This window comes from Phascolarctos cinereus, unplaced genomic scaffold (genome assembly GCF_003287225.1).
Source record: "Phascolarctos cinereus isolate Bilbo 61053 unplaced genomic scaffold, phaCin_HiC Scaffold_726;HRSCAF=1367, whole genome shotgun sequence".
NCBI classification, from domain to species: Eukaryota; Metazoa; Chordata; class Mammalia; order Diprotodontia; family Phascolarctidae; genus Phascolarctos; species Phascolarctos cinereus.
In genome coordinates this window covers 39910973-39935224 of record NW_027556098.1, presented here as the reverse complement: position 1 = coordinate 39935224, position 24252 = coordinate 39910973, and the positions used below count along the sequence as shown (strand labels likewise).

Sequence of the window (24252 nt, the reverse complement as noted above, 5' to 3'; positions counted from 1 at the left end):
GCAATCATGAAAAGGCAAAAATAAAAACAGACTCAATTATCTCTTTAGTTAAACAGGGAAACTATATTATGTTTAAAGTCACCAGACACAATGACCCAATATCAATTTATAATAGAGTGTCCCAAAAGTCTTAGTGCAGTTCTAAGCTTTAGTAGTTTAGAACTGCACTATGACTTTCATAGAGCATCCTGTATATATATGTGCACTGAGTGGCATGGCACAGGAACAAATACATAGCTGGGGATCTCAATATACTCTCTAAGATCTAGAATGATCCAACCAAAAGGTAAACAAGAAAGAAGTTGATCAGCTTCATAAAATTTTAGAAAAGTTAGCTATTTTAGATCTCAATTATTCAATGGGAATAAAAAGGAACAAATGTTTCTTAACTGTATATGAGATTTTCACACACAAAAAAAGCAACCCTCTGTGAAGTAAAAGATACGTCACAAAGAAAAACAAATATTAAATAGTTTTTTACAAACAAAAACATAGTAACAATTATATTCAAAAAAGGGCTTTAAAATAATTAAGATATAATTTGGGACAAAATAACCCTAAGGAATAGGCAAGACAAAGGATAAATCATAAAAATAGAGAATTTCATGAAAAACATATAAAAACCAACAAATGCAGGCCAACAAATCTTAAGAAAATATTTATCTCTAAACACTTTCACCAACAAAAAATGAGAAACAATAGATCAATTAACTGGGTATGCCACTAAAAAAAAGACTAGACAACTAACAAATTAAAAAGTCCCAATTAAACACCAACGTAGAAATTCTAAATATCACAACAAATGAATAAAGGAAATTTTAGAAACTGTTTTGCCCAAATATGCCAACAAAAATGACAATTAAGATGACATATATAAATATCTTTTAAATACCCTGATTAACACAAGAATAGAGGATTTAAATAACCCAATCTCAGTATAGTATACAAGCTATAAACACACTCCCAAATGGAAAAACAAAACAACAAAATAAACAGGGACAAGATGAATTTATAAGTGAATTCAAAATTTAGACATTCAAAGAACAATTATAAATGGTACATAAACTGCTTGAACAAACAAGAAAGGAAAATATCTTTCCAAATTCCTTCTATGACTCAAGTGCCACCTAATCCAGAAGGATATAAATCAGAGGGGGAAAAAAACTATATACACCAATATTCCTAATGCATATCAAAGTAAAAATTTTAAATAAAATATTAATAGGGGCAACTAGGTGGTACAGTGGATAGAGCACTAGCCCTGGAGTCAGGAGGACCTGAGTTCAAATCTGGCCTCAGACACCTAACACTCACTAGCTGTGTGACTCTGGGCAGGTCACTTAACCCCAATTGCTTTACCAAAATAGGTAAATTAAATAAAATAAAATATTAATAGAGAGCTTATAGCATCAAAAAGATAGTAAACTATGACCAGGTAGGGCTTATGCCAGGAATGCAAAGTTGGTTCAATATTAGGAAAACTATAAACATTAGACAACATCTTGTTAACAATTCAATTTAAAAAATCATATTATAACAAAAATACAGAAAAAGTTTTTGACAAATGATACCCACTCTTGTCAAAAATGCTAAAAAAAATGTATCTTTGTGATGAGGTCTAGAGGTTTAGGGTTGCTGGAACTCCAAAATCACAATACGCAGGCCCTTCCTGAAAGAATTCAACCCAAATCCTCTTTCGGCCAGAAAAAAAGTTTATTAGAGATAAATCATGGAGGCCAGACTCTTAAGGAATCTGAATATTAGTGACGCTCACCAGCAGGCATGAGAAAGTCTTAGCATTTAAATGGGGGCCAGAATAGATTACATATACACTCAAGTAATTTTTGGGTGACCAGAGGAGTGGCTGAGAAGAGAGTCTGGGTGACTTAGGAAGAATTTTGATTGGAATGTCTGAGATGGAATAGACAATGCAGATAGTTAGATTGAATAGATAATGAAGGAAACTGGAAGGAAGAGGATCAAAGCTGGGACTAGAGCTTCCAAAGGGAGATAAGGAGAGTTGATAAGGAAAAGCCATTCAGTGGAATATAGTCTCAGGTAGCCGTCTGAGGTAAAAAAAAAAAGCGTAAGGGTTTTCTAGGGCCGTAGACAAATAGGAGCCAAATTCTTTTTGGAGCAAGGGGCTAAGGTCTTGGCTTGGGCCTGTACCCCATCATTTCCTTAAGACCTATCTATCCCAGAACTTTTCTCTCTCCCAAAAGAACAGCTAGCAATATATAGAATGGAAATAAGCTTGAAGCCATTCCAATAATAGCTGGGGTAAAGCAAAGATATCCATCATCACTACCAAAATTTGACATAATCCTAGAAAAGCTAGCAATGGCAATCAGAGAAGAAAAATAAGTTGGGGGATTGAACAAAGGCAAAAGAGTAAAGAAAATGATGGTTTTTTGTAGATCATATAAGAGTAGAGAGAGAACACTAGAGAGTCAATTAAATGATTAATTGAAACTATTAATAAGTTTAGCAAAGCAGTAGAGTATAAAATAATAGCACACAAAGCACTAGCCTTTCTAAATAAAACCTGAATGGAAGTAATAGAAAGAGGATTAATAATGTATAAGATACATTATTATCACCCACCAGGATGATACATATAACAACTACAAATATAATCACAAAAACTTTTTACAGAATGACAGAAAAACAGGTCAAAATATTATTATTATAATCATAAGAATAATATTAAGCTCATGTTCAAGCTGCATCAATATAATAAAAATTACAATTAAATGAATTTACTTATTCAGTTCCATAACAAATAACCTAACAAAGGCCTACTTTAAAAAGTGAGAAAACAATTACAAAATTGATCTGGATGACAAAAAGTCAAGATTCTCCAGAAATAATGGAAAAAGGAGGAAAGGAAAGTGGTTTAGCTGTAGCCAATCACAAACTCTACTATAAAATAGTACTCATCAAAATGATTAGGAAATGGTTAAAAAATGGCAAAGTTAATTAGGGGAACAGGTTAAATATACAACATACAAAAGCAAACCGTAATATAGTGTTTGATAGTCAATGACAGAAACTACTGGCATAAGGACTCACTAATGGACATAAACTTCTGGAAAAGGCAGGAAGCAATCTGACTGAAATCAGGCTTGGACCAAAATTTCAAGCCAGATACCACAATAAGCTCTAAACCAATACATGACCTAGATGAAAGTTAACATAATAAAAAAAAATTAGAATAAGAAAGAAGACAACCAATACAATTACAAATTAACAACAACCATATAAAAAGATGTTCCAAATCACTAATAATAAGAGAAATGCCAATCAAAACAACTTCTTGGCATAAGGTGTCCTCTCACATCAAGTAAATTGACAAAGGTAACAAAACATTTCCCATAGTCAGTGCTGGAGCTACAGAAAGACATATACTCAAATGCTGATGGAATTATGAAAATAACTAAAATGTCTTTACCCTTTGCCTAGAGATCTCATTGCTAGGTACAGGCTTCTAGGACGCCAATGAAAAGAAGCACCATTTACAGCAAAATATTTATAGTAGCACTTTTTCAAATATTTATAGTAGTACTAAAATAACACAAAGTCCATTTCTACTGTCTTTAAATGTGTAAGGCCAAATTATTTTTGTATAGCAAAGAACTGAAATTAAAAAATATGCCCACTGATTGACTGAAGAATGCTAAATAAATTGTGGTATACAAAGAAAATGAAGAATTACTGTGCTACAAAAAATGACCAACAGAAAGAAGCATGGAAAAATATGTTTGAACTAATAGAAAGTGAAGTAAGCAGAGCCAGGAAAACAATAAATACAATGACTACAATAATGTAAATGTTAAGAACAGCAAAACATCACAAAACAACAAAATAAGAACAATAAAGCAATAATGACTGAATGTTGTAAAATTATCATAATGGGAAAAAAGAGGAATATAACTTGAGACTTTTTGAAACTTTGGTATTCATTTTGCTGGCTCTTTTCTTCTTTGTTATAAAGGTTGGCTCTCTAGCAAGGGATGGAAGAGGGATACAAGAAAAACAGAAATGGCATAAAAACTTAAAAATACAGCAGTCTTTTTTCTTTAAGTTTCATCTGCTACTATTATAGAGAAGAGCATGTGCTAGGAACAGAAGAGAGGGAGGAAAAGGAAGTTATTAGTGTCAGCAGTAACACCAGTGGTTTCTGTGGACTCTGAAACAAATCTTATCTATTCCCCTAATCTTGGAAATAAAATATCATAAACATGGGGTACAGGAAGGAGAAGGGAAAAATTCGTGGAATTAAAAATTAGAAGAGAAACAGATCAGAACCATAGCTAAATGGTGAATTCCTAACCAAACATAGGATGAAGGTGATCACTAAAGATGTGAGTGTTTGGTAGTTAGAGTCTAAGTTCCTCAAGGGCAGAGGCTATATCTTTCGATTCTTTTGTATCCCAGGCACTTACTAAATGTTTGCTGACTGATTCAGAGCCAGAAAGACCTAACATACCGGTTATGTGACCCCAGGAAAGTCACTCTACTTCCTACTTTATATAATCCTCTAAAATGATAAACTATATGCAGATGTGGACCTATATTGGTAGTAGTGGTTCCTCACTGGGAGCTCCCTAAACCAACAAAATCATCAGCCCAGTATCTAGTTCTACCTTTATTTGTTCAACCCAATGATCTTGACAGTCAAAGTCACTTAACCCCAATTGCCTCACAGAAAAAAAAAAATCTTGACCGTCATCTATGCCTAGCTTTGAATCAACAACAAATTTGATAAGTACACAATTTAAGCCTTTCTCTAAATCACTGATTAAAAATTATACAACAGTGGATGTGGAGTAAAGATGGCAGTAGCTAGAGGAAGCAGCTGTGCCTAGCTCTCCACTATCCCTTCTTGACAAAAATCTAGAAAATACAGTCAAAATTTTGATGGGCAAGCCAAGAAAAAAAAAATCACTAGTTCTTTTTCCAGCCCAGGAAGACAAAGAAGTGTGTGGACACTGGGGACAGGCTCTACACTGAAGCATGTGCCCCCCCAAAAGCATTCCAACACTGTCCTAATCTTAGCTCTGAAAATTCCCGACCCAAGTTTGGGTCTATTGGTTTGTACTTGAGTTTCAGTAGAGTAAGTCACTATTAGCCCACTAGGAGGTGCTGCAGGTTCAAAAGTAACTAAACTGCCAGTTCCCTCTGCAAGTTAAGATGCTGAGCTTAAGGCTAGAATTGAGTCACTGCTCTGCTCACGCTCCTGTGATGTAGCTACATTTTACACAGTTTAGTACCTATGTTTGCAACTGTTCCTCTTTGGCCTGGATTTGTAACTTACAACTGGGGAATGACAACAGGGCTGCTGCACTGCACCATGTTCCTGCACCCACCACTTTCAGAATCCCTAGATTCTCCTTCTGTCCTAGTGTCTTCTCTCAGTCCTCTTTTAGTCCTTTGGTGCTGGGCTTTTTTTGAGAAAAAGAGAAACAATAAAATAGATAAGCCATGAGCTAATTTGATTTTTTTTAAAGAGAGATAATCAAATTACCAATATCAAAAATGAAAAAGTTGAATTCACAGCTAATGAAGAAGAAATCAAAGCAATTATTAGGAGCTATTGGATCCAACTACATGTCAATAAAACTGACAATTCAAATTAAATGGATGAATATTTACCAAAATAGAAATCGCCCAGATTAACAGAACAATTAGCAGAATACTTAAGTAATCTGATATAAAAATTATCCATGGATTAGGTACAGCTGCCAATCACCACACAGGAATAATTATCTGCAGATTTTATTTACACTTGGAGCACAGGATCATCTGTATGAAAAGTTAGAGAGTCCAGAGCATCAGCTTCAACAGTCTTATTTAGAACATGAATACACAAGCAGTATAGAAAAATGGAATATTACGGAAAGTAGGAGGGGAAGACGAGCATATACATATCTGGTAACAGCAGAAAGGAGAAAATATGAACATCACCAGCTGTTCAAAGTAGACGCTGTGGCTTTCCCAGTCTTGATTTTGCAGATGTTCTAACTTTTGAGTTTCTGGGAACAATCTCTGGAAACTCAAAACAGAGACTAGAGCATTGTCCTATTCTTATCATAGTTATGGCAAGAAATCTGAGTTTCTTTCCCATCACAGTTTTTCTCTTATCACAGTGGCAGTAAGAGGCCTAAACCAGAAATTCTCTTGCCGCAAACCCTATTTTAGAAAAATAAAGTGAACACGCCGTCTATGGATAGAAATAAATCCCAAAGAAAAAAAAAACTCCAGGAACAGATAGATTTTCAAGTAAATCCTACCAAAATTTTAAGGAACAATTAATCCCAATACTACATTAACTATTTGGGGGGGAAAAATAGGGAGCATCTTCGTTCTAGAGCTGGAAGCAGTGAAGTATACAAATACAGGTGGGAGGGGCAGCTAGGTGGCTCAGTGGATAGAGCACAGGCCCTGAAGTCAGGAGGAACTGAGTTCAAATCCAGCCTCAGATACTAATTCTTCCTAGCTGTGTTACTCTGGGCAAGTCACTTAACCCAAATTGCCTCACTAAAAAAATAAAACAAACAAACAAAAAAACCTAAATATGGGTGGGGCAGTCCTTGCCCTCCAAGAGTTCTATTAGGGGATGAAACCTGTACACAGAGCCTCCCAAATACTGAGCTAGCTCTTTATCAGTGTGTACATCCCTGGAAAGCATACTGCCAAGAATTTAAGAAATTAGGGCACCTAGGTGATACAGTGGATAGAGTGCCAGGCCTAGAATCAGGAAGACCTGAGTTCAGACACTTATTAGCAGTGTGCTCCGGGCAGGTCACTTAACCCTATTTGCCGCAGTTTCCTCATTTGTAAAATGAGCTGGAGAAGGAAATGGCAAACTACTCCATTACCTCTGCCAAGAAAACCTCAAATGGGGTCATGAAGACTCTGACACAAATGAAAAAGTAAACAACAAGGGCTTGCAGGAGACAAAGGGGAGGAGCAAGAGCATGTCAGGCATGGGAGAGAGTTCGTGTGAGAGCTCAAAGTCAGAAGATAATATATCTTATTTAGAGAAGTCAAAACAGACCCACTTAGCTGGAAGGCAGAGTTTGTGATGGGGAGTAATATACAACTAGTCTCCAAGGGTAACTGCAGCCAGATTATGAACAGTTTAAAATGCCAAAAAGAGTTTGAATTTTATCTTAGAGGAAATAGGGAACCACTCAAGTTAGTCAATTAGCAAGATGAATTTGAGGCTCTGAAGTAAGGAGGCAACCTTTTCCTAGTATCTATCATTGAGACTTGATGGAATGAGACACTGGAGTATGAAATATAACCCTGGGTTCATTCTGTTGATATATACCTACATGGGCAAGTTGGAGTTCCCAAATGTGCTGATAACTACTTTCCTAAACATTCAAGGGTGAGTAACCACGAGGAACTGGAGCTTTCAGTAGTTAACCACCACTTTACTTGGTATTATCAATCAGTTAGGGAGTGGAGTCAAGATGGTGGAGAAAAGACAAGGACTCCTCTGAACTCTCCCAAATTCCTCTCCCAATAATTTTAAGTAATGCCTCAAAACACACTCTGGAGAGGCAGAACCCATAAAAGGATGGGGCAAAATAATTTTCCAGCCCAAGACAATGTAGAAGGTCAGAAGGAAAGGTCTTTTCCACATAGTGGAGCTCAGGCTATGCCAGCACAGACAGTGCCCAGCAAACCAGGAGCAGGCCCTGGGGGTGACTGAATCAGCATCAGCAGTGGCAGCAGCTGTTTCTAGAGCTCTCAGGCCACAGACAGTAAGGGGGTTGGACAACTGGAGATTGTTGGGACAAAAGGAGATTGCTAGAGTCCCTTTGCTGGTACTGGGTGCAAGATTCTGTTACATCTGGGTCACAGTCCCAGGGTAAAGAGGAGCACTAGCATATAGAGTTTGTAGCCACAGGGGAGTGGAGATCCTAATCACAGTTTTAGGGCAAAAAAAAAGTGTTTGTGGTCACTCACAGACCAGAGCCCAGGTCAGGAGAATAGTAAACACATCTCTACTGAGATCATACCACCTTGGAAGAACTGAAAGCTTACAGACCCACACAACTAGCTGTGAAAATAGCTGCACAAAAAACCTGAAGCTTGGGGCAGCTAGGTGGCATTGTGGATAGAGCACTGGCCCTGAAGTCAGTAGGACTTGAGTTCAAATCTGGCCTCAGACCAAATACTTGACACTTACTAGGTGTGTGACCATGGGCAAGTCACTTAACCTCAATTGCCTAAAAATAAAAAGGATTTTAAAAATCAATTGAGAGACAGATGAAAAAATGGGAAAAGAAATGAGAGTGATACAAGAAAATCATGAAAAGAGTCAACAGCTTGGTAAAGGAGGTACAAAAAAATACTGAAGAAAATAACACCTAAAAAAACCAGAATAGGGCAAATGGTAAAAGAAGCACAAAAATCCAATAAAGAGAAGAATGCCTTAAAAAGCAGAATTGGCCAAATGGAAAAAGATATACAAAAATTCACTGAAGAAAAAAAATTCCTTAAAAAGAATTGGCCAGATGGAAAAGGAGATACAAAAGGTCAATGAAGAAAATAATGTTAACAATTAGAATTAAGCAAGTGGAAGCTAGTGACTCCAAGAGACACCAAAAAGCAATAAAACAAAATCAAAACAATGAAAAAAAAAGGCAAAGGAGCAGCTAGATGGCGCAGCAGGTACAGAGCACCAGCCCTGGAATCAAGAAGACCTGAGTTCAAATCTGACCTCTGACACTTATTAGCTGTATGAACCTGGCTGAGTCATTTAAGCCTGACTGCCTCCCCACCCAAAAAAAAAGGCAAAGATCAAATTCCTTCTAACACAAATATAGTCTTGATACTTGATAAACTAGGGAGAATCAAAAACTAATAAAACTATAGATCAATTTGTCTAATGGGTATTGAAATAAAAATTTTAAATAAAATACTAGCACAAAGATTACAGCAATGCCACAAAGACAGTAAACTATAATATGGTAGGAATTATACCAGAAATGCAGAAGGATAGCTCAATATTAGAAAAACTATAAACCTAATTGACCATAATAACAAAACCAAAAATGATTATTATTTCAACAGAGGCAGTTAAAAATACTAGAAAGCATAGGAATAAGTGGAGCTTTTCTTAAAATGGTGTTGTATAATCATGTCTTTGTGACCCCATTTGGGGTTTTCTTGACAAAGATACTGGAGTGATTTGCCATTTCCTTCTCCAGCTCATTTTATAGATAAGGAATGGAGACAAACAGGGCTAAGTGACTTGCCCAAGGTCACACAGCTAGTAAGTGTCTGAGACCACATTTGGACTCAAGAAGATAGACTCAAGCACTCTATCCACTGTGCTACCTAACTGCCCTGTAGTCCATGCCTGGACTACTACAATAGCCTGCTGGTGCATCTGCTTTAATTAACAAAAAAAAAAAAAGGAAAATTACAAACATTGGAGAGGCTGTTGATAAAACATGTAATTTAAGTGCATTATTGGTGTTTACACATACGCACATATATATAGCTATGTGTATATATATGTATATATAGTTGGTAATAGTTTATAATTCTTTTAAGATTACATATTCATATTAACATAATACATATTTAATCTTATGTTTATATTATTTGACTACTTTTCTTTTGGGGAAAAGCTTTCAGCAAACACATATACGTATACGTGTGTGTATGTTTATACACACATGCACACACACATACCAATATGTTCTGTGTATATACACTGACATACATAATCATATTCTGTATGTACATATATGTACATATGCATATGTGTGTATGCATCCTGAAAGCTATTTCCCAACGGAAAAGTAGCCCACGGATATGAACAAACAGTTCTTAAAAGAAGAATTGCAAACTACTACCAACCATATGAAAGAATACTCCAAGTTACTAATAATAAGAGAAGAACAAATCAGACAACCCTGAAGTTTCATCTTGACAAAGATGATAAAGAGAAAGTAAGCCTACTAGTATATTAATGATGAAGCTGTTCATCAGGACAACCATTTTCAAATTTGGAGTTAGGTAAATAAAGTGACTAAAATGTCCATAACTTCTGAGAGTCCATAACTCAAGGATATACCTAGTATATCATATATATCAAAATATTTATAGGAGCACTTTTTGTGACACCAAAGAATTGGGGGGAAAAAATAGATGCCCATCCATTGGGAAATGTCTAAACAAATTGTGGTGCACAAATATAATGAATATTATTACTGTGCTGTAAAAAATGAAAAAATGCAATGAATACAGAGAAGAGTGGACTACATGAACTGATGTAGAGTGAAGTACACAAAGATAACAAAATATGTAATTACAACAATATAAATGGAAAGAACTACCAAAAAAAGGTAAATTTTGTAACATTATAAAGAACTAAATGGCTCAAAAGAAGAGGTATAAGACACTCCCATCCTACCACTTTGCATGGTCCACAAGTGTTTTACACTGCATTTTCCCCAGATTTTTCAAGGTATTGATCAGTTATGGTGATGTTTTTTCCTCTTCAATTTCTCCACTCTCCTCTCATCCCTTTATATGTACATATTGTATTCTTCTCTCCAACTCCACTTCCACCCCCCATTAGGTTATAAGCTCTTTGGGGGCTGTTTCATCTTTGTATCCAGATTAACGTATGCCTGAAAGTTTAATTTAATTTGGGGTTGAATGGGAGGTCTGGTAAAGAATCAGGAAAGAATTTATCTAGGCAACTGAGCTGGGTCTTGAAAGATGATCAACATTTCAACAAGTGAAGATATGGGCAGTCCATTTTAGTCATGATGGATAACAGAATGTGTACATGTGTAGAGACAGATGGCAGAACAGGGAAAATAATCTAATTTGTATAAATACTGAGTATATGGAAAATAACCATACTCAGAGTTTAGTAGAAGAGGTTAAGCTATTGGCTCAAATTACACTGGAGGACTTTAATTATGTGGCTTCTATCCCTCATTACCATACATAAGGAAGGTGAAGCCTTCAAGTATTTATTTGTTTACAATTTATGTGCTAGCTAGTTCAAAAGTTACAATAGAAATATGAGTCAAGTCTGGGAAGAGAAATTCCAAGACACTCAAAAAAATTAATTTTTTATATTCTTATATATATATCAGTGCATTTCTTCTAGTCTACACAGGTATGGCTGAATTTGCTCAAGAATCACAACTCATGGCCCTGCCAACAATGTATTCTGTGACTTCAGCTAAGTCATATCAATTTCTTTGTGCCTCAAAGTTTCCACACCATGAATGAATATACTGTTTCCTTAACTGTATCTTCATTTTCCTTAATATTAAGCTTCCTTAGGGGATATGTGAATTTTGAAGAGAGTCAAACTAGCCAACACTATTTTAGCAAAGAAACCTTGTAAAAAGATAACTGTTACAAAAACAAAGAAACAAAAAAACTTTCAGAAAACTGCTTTATTAAATAGGGTACAGTTTGGTGCCCACAAAAAAGTGTTAAGTCACATTAAGTTTAAAAAAAAGCCATTTTCTTAACTAGGTATTTCACAGGGCTTTCATTGGCTCTAATTTTCCTGTGAGATTGTTTTATGTGAGTTGGCAGAACAAGCAAGAATTTTTTATCTTCCCATAAAATAGTCTATTTGTAGAGATGTCAAGGAGACTTTTTTTTGGAAATAAAGTTGAGAATGTTGGTATGTGTAATCAAGATATTGGCTAACCACCATATTACTCTTACTTATAGCAGTGAACTACCTTTACAACACTTCAACTTTGTAGGGGGTTTCTACTTATCAGAAATAAAAGAAAAATAAATCTAAGGAAAGTATACATACTTCTGTTACTAACAACCAGTGAGAAACCACTCTCTCTTAGGTGATTTTTATCAGTTTCCATGGTTTCAACTGTCATCTCTATTCAGATGATTTCCAAAAGTATTCAGTCGCCATTTCTCTTGACCTGCAAGACCAAGTGTCTGCTGGACATTTCTACCTGAGTGTTGCCTGGGTACCTAAAACTTAACATATTTATAATGGAATTCATTATTCCCCCCTCTGAACACCTCTATTTCTAGAATCATTATTCACAGCCTCAGAATTATTCTTGACTCTTTATTCTTCTTTGCCCGTGTCTAATCAGTTTCCAAATATCTCCACACCATTTCTTGAATCTATTCAGTTCACACTCTAATGAATCAACCTCTGCTGGATTATTACAATACAACTGGTCTTGCTACCTCCACTCTCTCTCCCTCTCTAATCCATCCTCTGCACAGTTGCCAAAATGATCTCTGTAAAGCACAGATCTGACAGCCTTGTCACTTCCCTGTTCAAAAAGCTTTCGGTGGCTCTTTGTTGCCTCCAGGATAAAATACAGATTCTTTTATTTGTTTTTAAAGACTTTAACAACCTCTCTTTTCAGACCAATTTCATATTATTCCTCACTAATACTGGCTCGCTTGTTAGTGGAATAGCATATGATATTCCATCTCATTCAGGATATTCCTCCAGTTTCTTGTGCACTTCTTCACCTCTGCCTCCAGTAGTCTGGACTTCCATTCACATCTTAGCGCTGGTGCCACTTCTTACAAGAGACCATTCCTGAACTTCCCAGTTTGGAGCCACACCCTCACAACCCCTTCCTGTCCCTAAATTCTATGGTACATAATAGAGACTTAATAAACATTTATTGGCTGACTGTATATATTGTGCATTTACTTTCGTGTATATATTACTTCCTTCCAGTAGAATGGAAACTCCCTTTTGTTTTCAGCACTGTTCCAGTGCTTAGCATATAGGAAGTACTTAATGTTTGTTGAAATGAACAATATGAAATGTCTGGAAAGATAGATTAGAAACAGATCACAGAGACTCTCAAATGGCAGGCTGCAAAACATGTTTTTTTTCCAAAGGCAATAAAGGATCCAGGAAAGGTTTCTCTTTATCTCTCTACATAAATGTTTGTTCCTCCAGATTGCCCCTCACACATATGTATTTGCATTCCTCTTTTCTTTCTTTGGAGAGATCCACTGCTGTGGATTCAAGTTTTTCTATTCTCCTGGTTATTTCTTCTTTACAAGTCATAAGTTCTGCTTTTACAATTCTTATTTCTCTGATGAACTATTTGGGACTACCCCTCTGTGGTTCCATGCTGTCTTGTGAATCCAACCTGGTCTTCTGCTTCCTCAGGTGTAGTTCCATTTTCCTTTATCTTGCTAGACCAAGCAGTAGAATTATTTGCATAATTCCAAGTTATACAAAAGGTAAAAAGTGTGCAAAATGAAGCCTAAGGGTTACTTTGATTTACATCTCTCTTACTATTAGTGATCAGGAGCATTTTTTCATATGGTTCTTAATAGTTTGCAATTCTCAATTTGAGAAACGTCGGTTCATAGCCTTTGATCCCTTTTCTACTGTGGAATTTTTTTGGTCATATTTCCGTTGGTTATCTAATGTATTCTGAATACCAAACAGTTAAAGAGACATTTGATAAAAAGTTTCTTTCCCTCATTCAACCACTTACCTCCTCACCATATATGCATTTTGTTTATACAACTTTTTAATTTTTAGTCTCTATCCCTTGTTTATGTAATTATCTCTTCCCCAATGTCCAGGGGTGGGGAACCTGTGGCTTTGAGGCCACATGTGGCCCTCTAGATCCTCAAGTGCAGCCCTTGGACTGAATTCAAACTTCACAGAACAAATCCCTTTAATAAAAGGATTTGTAAAGGGATTTGTTCTGTAAAACCTGGACTTAGTAAAATGGCTGCAACCCAAGGACGTAGAAGGCCATGTGTGGCCTCTAGGCCAAGGCCACAGGTTCTCCACCCTCTGCCCTTGTCTATCCATGGAGCTACCTTTCTACTAGGACTAAAAAGATTCCTTTATTCCCCCTTCATTCCTACTTTTTTTTTCTCATTATTTCCATTGATATTCTAGATCTTTGGTTTGTACAAAATTGAATCATGCTATTTTACCAAGATCTGTAAAGCATCCTTTTGGCTTACTGATAACATTAAATCTGTAAATTAACTTTGGTTTCATTATTTAGTTGTTTTTCAGTCATGTCTGACTCTTTGTGACCCTTTTTGGAGTTTTCTTGGCAAAGATACTGGAGTAGTTTACCATTTCCTTCTCCAGAGGCAAACAGGGTTAAGTGACTTCCGTAGGTCACACAGCCAGTTGATTGTCTGAGGCTGGATTTGAACTCGGGTCTTCTCGATTCCAGGTCCAGTGCCACATTTTTATTCTTCCAGTTATTTAAATTTTTTCTTTATTTTTCTAAGAAGCATGTTGTAATTCAATACATACAAGTATTGAGTATGCTTGGGTAAACTAACTTGGATACATTCTATACATTTTGTAGTTACTTTGAATGGGATTGCTTTTACTACTATTGCCTCTTGGATTTCCTAGTTACATAGAAATGCTGTTGATTTTTAATGGTTTATTTTGTAGCCTACAGCTTTGCAGAAGTTATTGTCTTAATTAGTATCTTGGTTTAGCTGATTCCCTGGGATTCTTCTAAGTAAATCATCATGTCAGCAGCAGAGTGTCCTCTTTACCAATCTTTACACTTTAATTTCTCTCTTAATTTTACTGAGATTTATTTCTATAGTTCTTGGAAAATTTTCTGATACTAAGACTTGATTTTAAATACATACCTATTATGTTCAAAGAAGATCGCTCTATTCCTATGCCTTGTAGGGATTTTAAACAAAAATGTGCTGTATTTTGTTAAAGGATTTTCTGAATCAATTGAGATAATCTTGGATTTGGACATTTCTGTTCTTTTTAAGATTATATATATAAGAAAACTGTGAGAGTCTGTTTAAAGGATTTTATTTAATATTTTTTAATCAATATGCATTAATATTGGTTTACAATTCTCTTTGACTTATCCTTTCTTCATTAAGTTATTAAAACAATATTTTTCTAATGAAAAGTATTTGAGAATATTTGTATAGTGTTTGTATTCATCGTTCTTTAAAAGTTTGATAGAATTCTCCTACATATTAATCAGGACAAATTATGTTTTTTAGTGGTTCCTTTACAATTAATTCTACTTCCTTTCTCGAGATTGGATTGTTTAATATCTCTATCTAGGTGCTCTATATGGTGCTCTTCCTAGGTATTTTATATATTTTTAAGGTAATTCTCTCTCTTTGTTTTGAGTTTTGTTTGCATTTAATTTTGCATAGTAGGTTCTGATAATTCCTTTTTTTTGTTTTGTTGTGATTTTATTTAATTTTTTATTTAGTTGATTTGATTTTCTGCCCATTTTCTTAAACTAGGTTAGCTAAAGGTTCTTCAATTTTGTCACACTTTCCAAAGAACTAGTTCTCCAATTTACCTGTTTCTCCTCTAATTTTCAAGATTTTCTCTTTTGGGCTTTTGTTGGGATTATATATTTTCATGCATGTTCAATTCATTAATCTTCTTTTCCTATTTTGTTAATGTATACTTGTAGGGATATTATGTCTCCTGCCCCCCCCCACTGCTTTGTCTGCATCCCAGAAGTTTTTTATGTTCTCATCCCTCACACTGTCTAATATTGTTTCTATGAATTGTTCTTTGACTACTTGTTATTTAAGATTTCATTATTAAGTCTCCATTGAGGTTCCTAAATTGTTTCCATTTTTGTTTACATAACCCTAGTGCCAATGCCTCACAATTCTTTTGTCCATTTTATTTTTACTGGATCTGTAGTTTTATTGGTATAGTGAATTCCCAATGTGTATAGCAACTGCTCTGCAACTAGTAATCTTAGTTGCCTGGCAACATAGAGGCAACTTGTCACAGAAGCAAAGGATTTCAAGGCTAACCTTCTATGGACCATGTATTTAATAAATGCTTACTGAATTAATTATCAGTTTTCATCAGTAATAGAAATTTGGACTCTACTAGATTCTTAATGAAATGTCAATACCCTTGTCCTGAGTACATGTTTGTCAACTGATACCATGTGGAGAATGATTAAATCAGGGCTAGTGTACATATGTTCTGAATTCTTGAATTTTAAAAGGGCAATCGACACAAATTATGAAGAAATACACAAAACAACAAAGATAAAAGCTGTAAAAAGTGAGACTATATCAACAGACTTGGGGGGAAAGAGAGAGGAGAAAAACACAATTTTATGTGAATAATACTGTCAAAAGAGCCTCTCAGTCCTATGGATGGCAGTGATGGAAAAGGAGATCCTGAGTGATGGTAGCTAAATTCTGATTTTGCCAGAAGAAATGACTGGAGGTGGATTAAATAATTACTCAAAGAAATTCCCTCCAAAGTCATGTAAACACAGAATTTAGGGTACAGGCCACAGGACAAATCATTTAAGAAAGTGGCATTTATACTAAGAAGATGAAGTAAAGAAGACTTTCTGGACCTTACCAAATATATACTGAAGAAATCTATGCCGAAGCATACAACTCAGAATCAGCTCTTCATAAATCAATGCAAAGCAAGTGAAGAAGAAAGAAGTCAATGAAGGGAATAAAACTTTTTTTTCAAAATCTCTAAAGAGAAAAATTGTAAATAAATGGGAATGATCATGCATGATGCTTCTACTAAAAAAAGGCAAAGGAGAAAACAGTAGCAGTTACTAACTCATATAACTGCTTCCTTATCTCTATGAGATTTTTATCAAAATTATAAGAAAGGATATTCTTGATGAAAAAATGGAAAAACAGACTTTTGCAAATGATTTTTTTTGCAATAGTTATCTTTCCAGTCAGACATTTGGGTGTATATCGATTGAAAGCAATATAGAAAACAAGATCTTATTGTGACTATTGTTTATTGATTTTTAAAATAATTTGCAGCCTTTGAAGGCTCTCCTCAAATAATTTCTTCTAAAAAAATACAAAGCATATATCAAAATTATAAGACTGACATATATACAGCTTCAATTTTTAAAATTTTTAATAATTTTAATTTTTTATAATCCAGAATTTCAATAATTTTAATAATCTAGAATATTAGCATCAAATGAGGTATAAAAGCTGGAGGCCAGGGCTAAGATGACAATAAAAATGATAAAATTAACAACTGACAATTATAATAGTACTTTTGACTCTTCACATCATTATCTTCAGTGGCACTCTGGTGGTATGTATGATACTATGCAGTAAAAAAAAATACTTTAAAGGGAAAGTCAAGGGGAACTTCCCTTTCTCTAGTCACATGACTCCCCTAGAAAGGGTTCTTTGGCCTTTTTGTTTGTTCTGTTTCATTCTAAGTACAGGGGGTGGTGAGGGAATGGCTAGGAAAGTCAGCCACCAGAATCCAGGAATTATGAACCAGGCCAGGTTTTGTAGCCAGCTCAAAACTGATGCCACAAGGAGCAAGGAGTGATTAATAATATAGAGTGAGATCACTGGAAGTAGTAACATTTGGGCCCTGAGCCTTACAGAACTCATCTGGAAGTGATGCCTTTGGATGTAAATTTGGTGGAACCAATGCTATATAAGAACAGAGCTAAATTCTGAGCTTCATCTTTCCCCCTACTCCTCATCTCTGAAGACCAATGAGGTATATGAGGAGATTGTACCCTGAGATAGCAGGGAGAAATATTTGTGTGTTTGTTCTAGGCAGATTTTTTAAGTGAATATTTCTTTGTAAAAGACAAATTGATATAGATACCTATTTGTTTGTAAAACTTTACGGTCTGAGAAACACTTCACAAAAAACTCATGTGATTTTTATCACAACTCTGTAGAGTACACATTACAAATATTGTCTCAATTTTACAGATAAGAAAATTGAGGCTCAGAGTAGTTAAGTGATTTGTCCATGATCACACAATTTATGTCAATAGCAAGATTAGAACTCAAGTTTTTGGGTCCAGCACTCTTTCCACTATATAATACTGTTTCCCAATTTCACCGAAGATGTCCAGCAAAAGTGCAAATGAATTATCTGAATATAAGGTTTCTATTTATAAATTGACTTTGTACATCAAGCACCATATTACAAAATTTTCCTTAGAGAGAACCGCAGCAATGTGAAAGAGACTGGACTAATAAGCCACAATTGAGAATAAAATAAATGAAAACCACATACTGCCAATGACTTTCAGTTTGCTGGGCAGCCTGTAAAGTCAGTAAAACAATGTATCTACAGACATCAGCATTGCCGATGGACCCCATATTGAATAGTGAGAAATAGTCAGGCTACATCAAATTTGAGCAATCATACAGTACTTGAAATGATCCCCAAATACTTTGGTGCCACCAAATTCCATCTATTTAACACCACTATTTTCCTAGTGAAGATATAGCTATGAATTATGGAACAACATAATCTCAGAAAGAACAATGGAAAGATTCATAACAGTTACAAAATAGATGACAGCAGCAAAGTATAGTGGAAAGAATACTGGATCTGTGGTCAAAAAGACCTGAACTCTAAAACCAAATGAACTTGAATGAAAGATATTATTTGAATACACATATGGCTAGAAAGATAGGGTAAATAAAAGAGAGTGAGAAACAACAGACGGGAAGCCAGAAATGCAACACACTGGTATTTCAAGATACTGAAAGACCCAAAGCAAGAGTTCAGTTCTGTGGAATAAATCCTTCACTGAAGATCTGTGGGTAAGCATGAACAAGAGTTGAAAAGGATGGGATAACTTCTAGGTCTGTATCTCAAAGAGGTAATAAAAATGGGAAAAGGACCCACACAGACAGAAATATTTATAGCAGCTCTTTTTGTGGTAGCCAAGAATTGGAAATTATGGGGATGCCCATCAACTGGGGAATGGCTGAACAAGTTGTGGTATATGAATGTAATGGAATACTATTGTGCTATAAGAAATGATGAGCAGATGGACTTTGGAAAAACCTGGAAAGACCAGTATGGACTGCTGAGTGAAGTGAGTAGAACCAGAAGAACATTGTACACAGTAACAGCCACATTGTGAGATGACTAACTTTCATAGACTTGGCTCCTTTCAGCAATGCAAAGATCTAAAACAACTCCAAAAAAGACTCATGATGGAATATGTTATCTACATCCAGAGAAAGAACTATGGAGTCTGAATACAGATCGAAGCATACTATTTGATCTCTTTTTTCTTGTGTTGTTTTGTTTCTTTTTTTCATTGAAAACTAAACTAAAAATAAAAATAAATAACTTTTTTAAAGAAAAGGATGGGATAATATGGAGGGGTTTTGATCTCTATCAGTAGAAAGATTCCCCCATTCAGATGAAATCACAGATGCTTAGAAATATAAGGATATATGAGAACTTACACATATACATACATAAGATTCCAGATGTATACAATGATAAAAGAATAAATTAATTTTCATATGAAACCCCATAATTACATAAAAGATAAGGCTATGCTGCCAGTGAAATAAAATATTTGTCCTAAATATTTAGGAACCTTAAGGTACTTGCATTAAAATTACTAATGATGTACACAGACATTACTTTTAAAATTTGCTAATGCTATTCATACAAATTAACAATAAACAAATTTCAGAGGGGCCTAAAATTTTATTTTATTATAATAAAAAAATTTGTATTTTTAAAAGACTATAGTTCTTTTCTTTAATTTTTTGCCCAGATAGTACTTATTGTAACAAAAATATCAATTTATATTTGAAAGCTTTATAGCTTTCAAAGTACCAGCTACATTGAATGGTTTAATCTTCACAATAACCCAACTAAAAGAGAAGGTAGGTTTCATATCTACTTTCTATATCCATTTCTGTAGATGAAGGAACTGAGGTTTTAAACACTAAGTGACTTTCTTCAAGATCACACAGGTAGTAGAGGTATTCCCAAAGTCTTCTGCCTCTAAATTCAGTACTGTTTTTCCTGGTTTTCCTCTTCCTAAGATGATATACCCTAGGAATTCCTTCTTGAAGAATGTGGTTACAATCTAATATGGTTGAATTTGAAACCTGCCTAAAAAACAGTATCCTTCCTAATTCCAACATTAAACATTATATTGCTATTTGCATTTCTTTGGCAACCATTTCCCCAAATTAAAATTAAGTATATCAAAAAACAAACAAATATGCAAAATGTTATATTTGCATGTTTTTTCTTCAAAATCTATGCTACAGCTTCATACTTTATTAATCACCAGACCAGAATGACATCAAGAAGGAGATAGATGCAAAGGAATAGACTCAACAGCATACAATAAATATTCATTTGTGAAACTGCAGTAGAAAAAAAATAATCATTTGAAATCTAAAAACAGCAAAAATAGTTATACCATGAACAATGGTCATGCCATACTCTCAGTTCATGAAAAAAATACCATCCAAATAAATCTGTCCTTTAAATTTTAACACAAAATCAAAGTAATATGAAAATAATTCATATTTATTAAATTTTTTAATTTAAATTTCAAAAGATAATTAATCTTTATTTAAAAAAAGTTGCATACCCAAAGCTAAGCTGGAAGCCTATAAACCTAACTGGTTTATTTGAACTGTGGGTATGGATGCTAAAGCAGATGCAGAGAAAATATAAATTATTATGTTAATATTAACATTATATTGATTAATAACACTGCTATTAAACATCTAAGGCTGAATTTGAATTCAGGTCTTCCTGACCCCAAGTCCAATGCTCTACCCACTATGCCAACTATTCCTCCTACTTGATTCTGAATACTTAGAATGAAATGTCTTAGAAATCACCTTTGTTTGAGGAAATGACAATTTGGAAGGGCAGTGGAGGTCATCTAATCCACGTTGGTAAATATTATTATGTATATTAATATTAGTATGTACAATATAATTATTGTGTATAACATTATTACATATAACAATATTATTATGTATAATAATATAATAATTATGTACAAATTACCACAATATTAAAGGAAAAGAACTGCTAACTACAATCCTTGGATGCACCATTCCATGGAGTATTAGGGTGGAATTTTGCTTTCCTACTCTTTCCATCTAACAGCTCATCCCAAAGTGTAAAATCGAGGAACTGAGGATACCAGCGCCATCTAGGAAGGTAAGATGAGCACCTTTAAGCACCTTGGCCTCCAAAAAGAAACAGCAGGAGGCAAAGGACTTGGAGAGGCAATCCTTAAATCACTATCATCGGGTCATCATTTGCATTACAATGGAAATCTAAGGGATTTATATATGTGAAGCTGCTCAACACATACATACACAAACAATTTTTATTTCATTTCTTTATCTCCCCACCAAAAATGGCTTTAATATAAAAGGGTTTTAGGGGCGAAGAAGGGAATGCTTCATCTAGTCTTCTTCGAGGTATGCATCTCTAAAATGTGGGTGGGGAGAGAAATGAGAAATCCCTTCCAAATTTCAATCCAGAGCTCTCCACCAATTAAGTTCTTCCAGGGCCTTACAAAAGAGCCCATTTAAACCAATGCATAGGGGAGGGTAGAAAATAATATTGCCTGGATTAGCTGGAAAACGATCCTCCAGATCCCAGCACAACGAATTGACATATAGCCTTCTTATCCAAAATCGGCTTCTCCGTCCCTCCTCCAAAACTAACCCTCCTCCTGCAAAGAAAGCAGCTGTGGAAGATGGAGCTCTAGAAGAGAATGTCAATGCCACACCCTCCCCACGATACCCTCTTCTCTCCTAACCTCTCAAATTAGTATGGATTTTTTAGGGCTCTGAAAAGCCCGAAGACAAGATAAGAACACAGGGGCGCCGCACAAAGGCACATACTGGTCCAACCCAAGATCCGTCAGCCAGGCCAAGAAACCAGCCCCTGGCAGCTTTTTTTTTTTTTTTTAAAGCTGCTTCCCGTTGCAACCCTAAGCAGTGCGACGCGGCGCTGGTGTGTACATAGCGCAAACCAGGGAAATCCAGGAGTTACTCTGCCGAAATCCAGCCGGGTTTTGACTCCGATCTCCAACTGTTCCCCTTCAACTCAGAGAATGTAACAAAGAACAGTCGGCATGGCGGATGGACTGGGGACCGTGTGTTGAGTGCAAGTCAACCCCGTGGGGCTAGAGAGAAGGAGGGGAGGGAGGGAGGATTCCCTCCCCTCCCTCTAATGGTGGGCCCCTGGGGACACTCGGGTGCTCACTGGGGGTGCCGGTGAACCGGGCAAGGACAGGGGTGCGCGGGGCTGGAGGTAGCAGCGCGTGCAGGGGGTGGTCGGGGGGCGGGAGGGGGGGTTACCTGCCTTTGGAATGTGCAGACCGGGATCGGATCCGGACTCCAGGTTGCGATCCGCTCCGGAAACTACGCAGCACCGGAAACCGAGAGGGCGGAAAAGGCATCTTGGGAGTTGTAGTATGCTACGATTGGCTCGCCTGTATCAGTTACACTGCTCTCAGACACCCGGATCCAGTCTCTTCCCGAGTTCTCGGAACGGGGTTGCCGGAATTGGGGTAGCCAGTGCACTAGATGTGTTGGGGTGGGAGAGGAGGGTTTAGACTCTTAACTTTAGAGGGCTGAGAGGACCAAGAAGGGCTCACGCGTCTGGTTCCCGTAGCGGTTTTTTCAGGTTTTTTTTCTGGCAGGTGTATCCTGCAAAGCAGTGCATTCACCTGCTCGGTCTCAGAGGTCACATGGGCGCTCGCTCGATCTCTCTCTCTCTCTCTCTCTCTCTCTCTCTCTCTCTCTCTCTCTCTCTCTCTCTCTCTCTCTCTCTCTCTCTCTCGCTGTCTCTCTCGCTCTCTCTCTCGCTCTCTCTCTCTCGCTCTCTCTCGCTCTATCTCTCCCTCTCCCTCTCCCTGTCCCTTTCCCTCTCCCTCCTTCCCTCTCCCTTTCCCTCCCTCTCTCCTCTCCCTCTCTCCCTCCCTCTCTCTGTCTCCGTCTCTCTCTCCCTCTCCCTCTCCCTCCCTCTCTCCCCCATCTCTCTCCCCTCCCCCTCTTCCCCCCCTCCTTCTTTCTCCCTCCATCTCTCCCCCTCCTCCTTCTTTCAGGACGGGGACACGCAGAGGGGTCCCCCCTTCTCTCTTCGCGAGCTGGGGCTGGAAGGTCGCTCGGAGCACCCCGAATGACGCCCTGTCTAGACAGGTCAGAGTCGGGGGTCCCAAGCGGATGCACGTTTTGTTCCTTGGTAGCCCTGCTGTCACTGGGCCTCTCAGTGGTTCCACAAAGAAAAATAAGACAAATTCCCCTTCCCTGTTAAATTAATGTCGTACTCTGGTTGTAGTGTTAGAAAGGAAAGGGAAGATTGTCGACACGATTGTAGCAATAAGGTTAACGACTTCCCTTTCTCAGATTTAGGGAGTTTGGTCATCTTTTAATGTACTTAATAAGTTTTTTTTATTTACAGTTTCATAAATTGACCATATCTTTTGACCATTTCTCTAGTGGGGAAAGTATCAGTAACCTTAGAGGTGTACATTCATTGTTTAAAAAAATAGTAACTATCGGGCCACGAACCTAATTTGTTGTGCCTACATTCTTCCAAAATACAGGGTGTCCCAAAAGTCTGGGTGCACTACTTCAAAATCAGACTGAAAATATTTTGTAAGTAAAACTGTTTGATCAAAATATGTCTTAAAAGTCATCTTACTAAATAAGTTTTCTCAAATTTTGAATGGCAGGGGAAAAAGACAAAGCAGAACAAAGTATAAATAGGAAGTGAAACATTGTTCTATAAAATAAAGTACCAAATCATGAACTCCCACAAAGAATGTTTAAAAACTATTCTTTAAGATCTTATACATTAGAGTATTTTAGACTAAAACATCTTCTTTGTAAGTGAAGGTATAACTGAAAAATGCTTTAAAGTGACAAGATAATGAATTCCAGGGAACTAAAGACATTCTCACGGATATATATTTTTAAAAATAATTTTGACATCTTTAGTCAAAAAAATTTATTAAATGCCCACTATGTGCCAGTCACTTTGCTAATCCCTGGAGATACAAAGATAAGGGAGAAAAAACAATTCTTCCCTTCCTGGAGTTCACAGTCTAATGAGCAGAGATAACAAGAAAACATCTATATACCAACAATAAATAAATAAATGGGAGATAATCACAGAGATAAGGCCCTATCAGAAAGAATCAGGAAAGGCTTTTTCTAGAATGCTGGTTTTAGTTGCTACTTGAAGGAAGCAAGGAGGAAGAATATTCCAGGCATAGGGGACAGCCAGTGAAAATGCAAGGAGTTGGAGATGGGAGTGTCTTCCATGAAAAATAGCAAGGAGGCTAAGTGGCAAGTCAAGTCAACAGGCATTTTTTAAGTGCCTATTATGTGCCAGGCCCACTACTAAACACTGGATGGCAGAGCACATGAAGGGGAGTAAGATGTAAGAATTCTGGAAAAGGAGAAAGG

At 36.4% G+C, this 24252-nt stretch overlaps 1 protein-coding gene across 3 annotated transcripts in view; it reads right to left on the bottom strand.

Moving 5' to 3' along the window:
• The window catches only part of PRDM15 (PR/SET domain 15), a 178280-nt gene extending 156059 nt beyond the window's left edge, over positions 1-22221 (bottom strand). Inside the window, exon 1 of one of the 3 annotated variants that reach the window (XR_013482842.1) lies at positions 22142-22204. The gene's annotated coding sequence lies outside the window, so the exon portion shown is untranslated. Of the gene's footprint in view, positions 1-22141 lie in introns of all 3 variants that reach the window. The other 2 variants (XM_078146478.1, XM_020976245.2) reach the window with 2 other exon arrangements.
• Positions 22222-24252: the final 2031 nt, after the last annotated feature.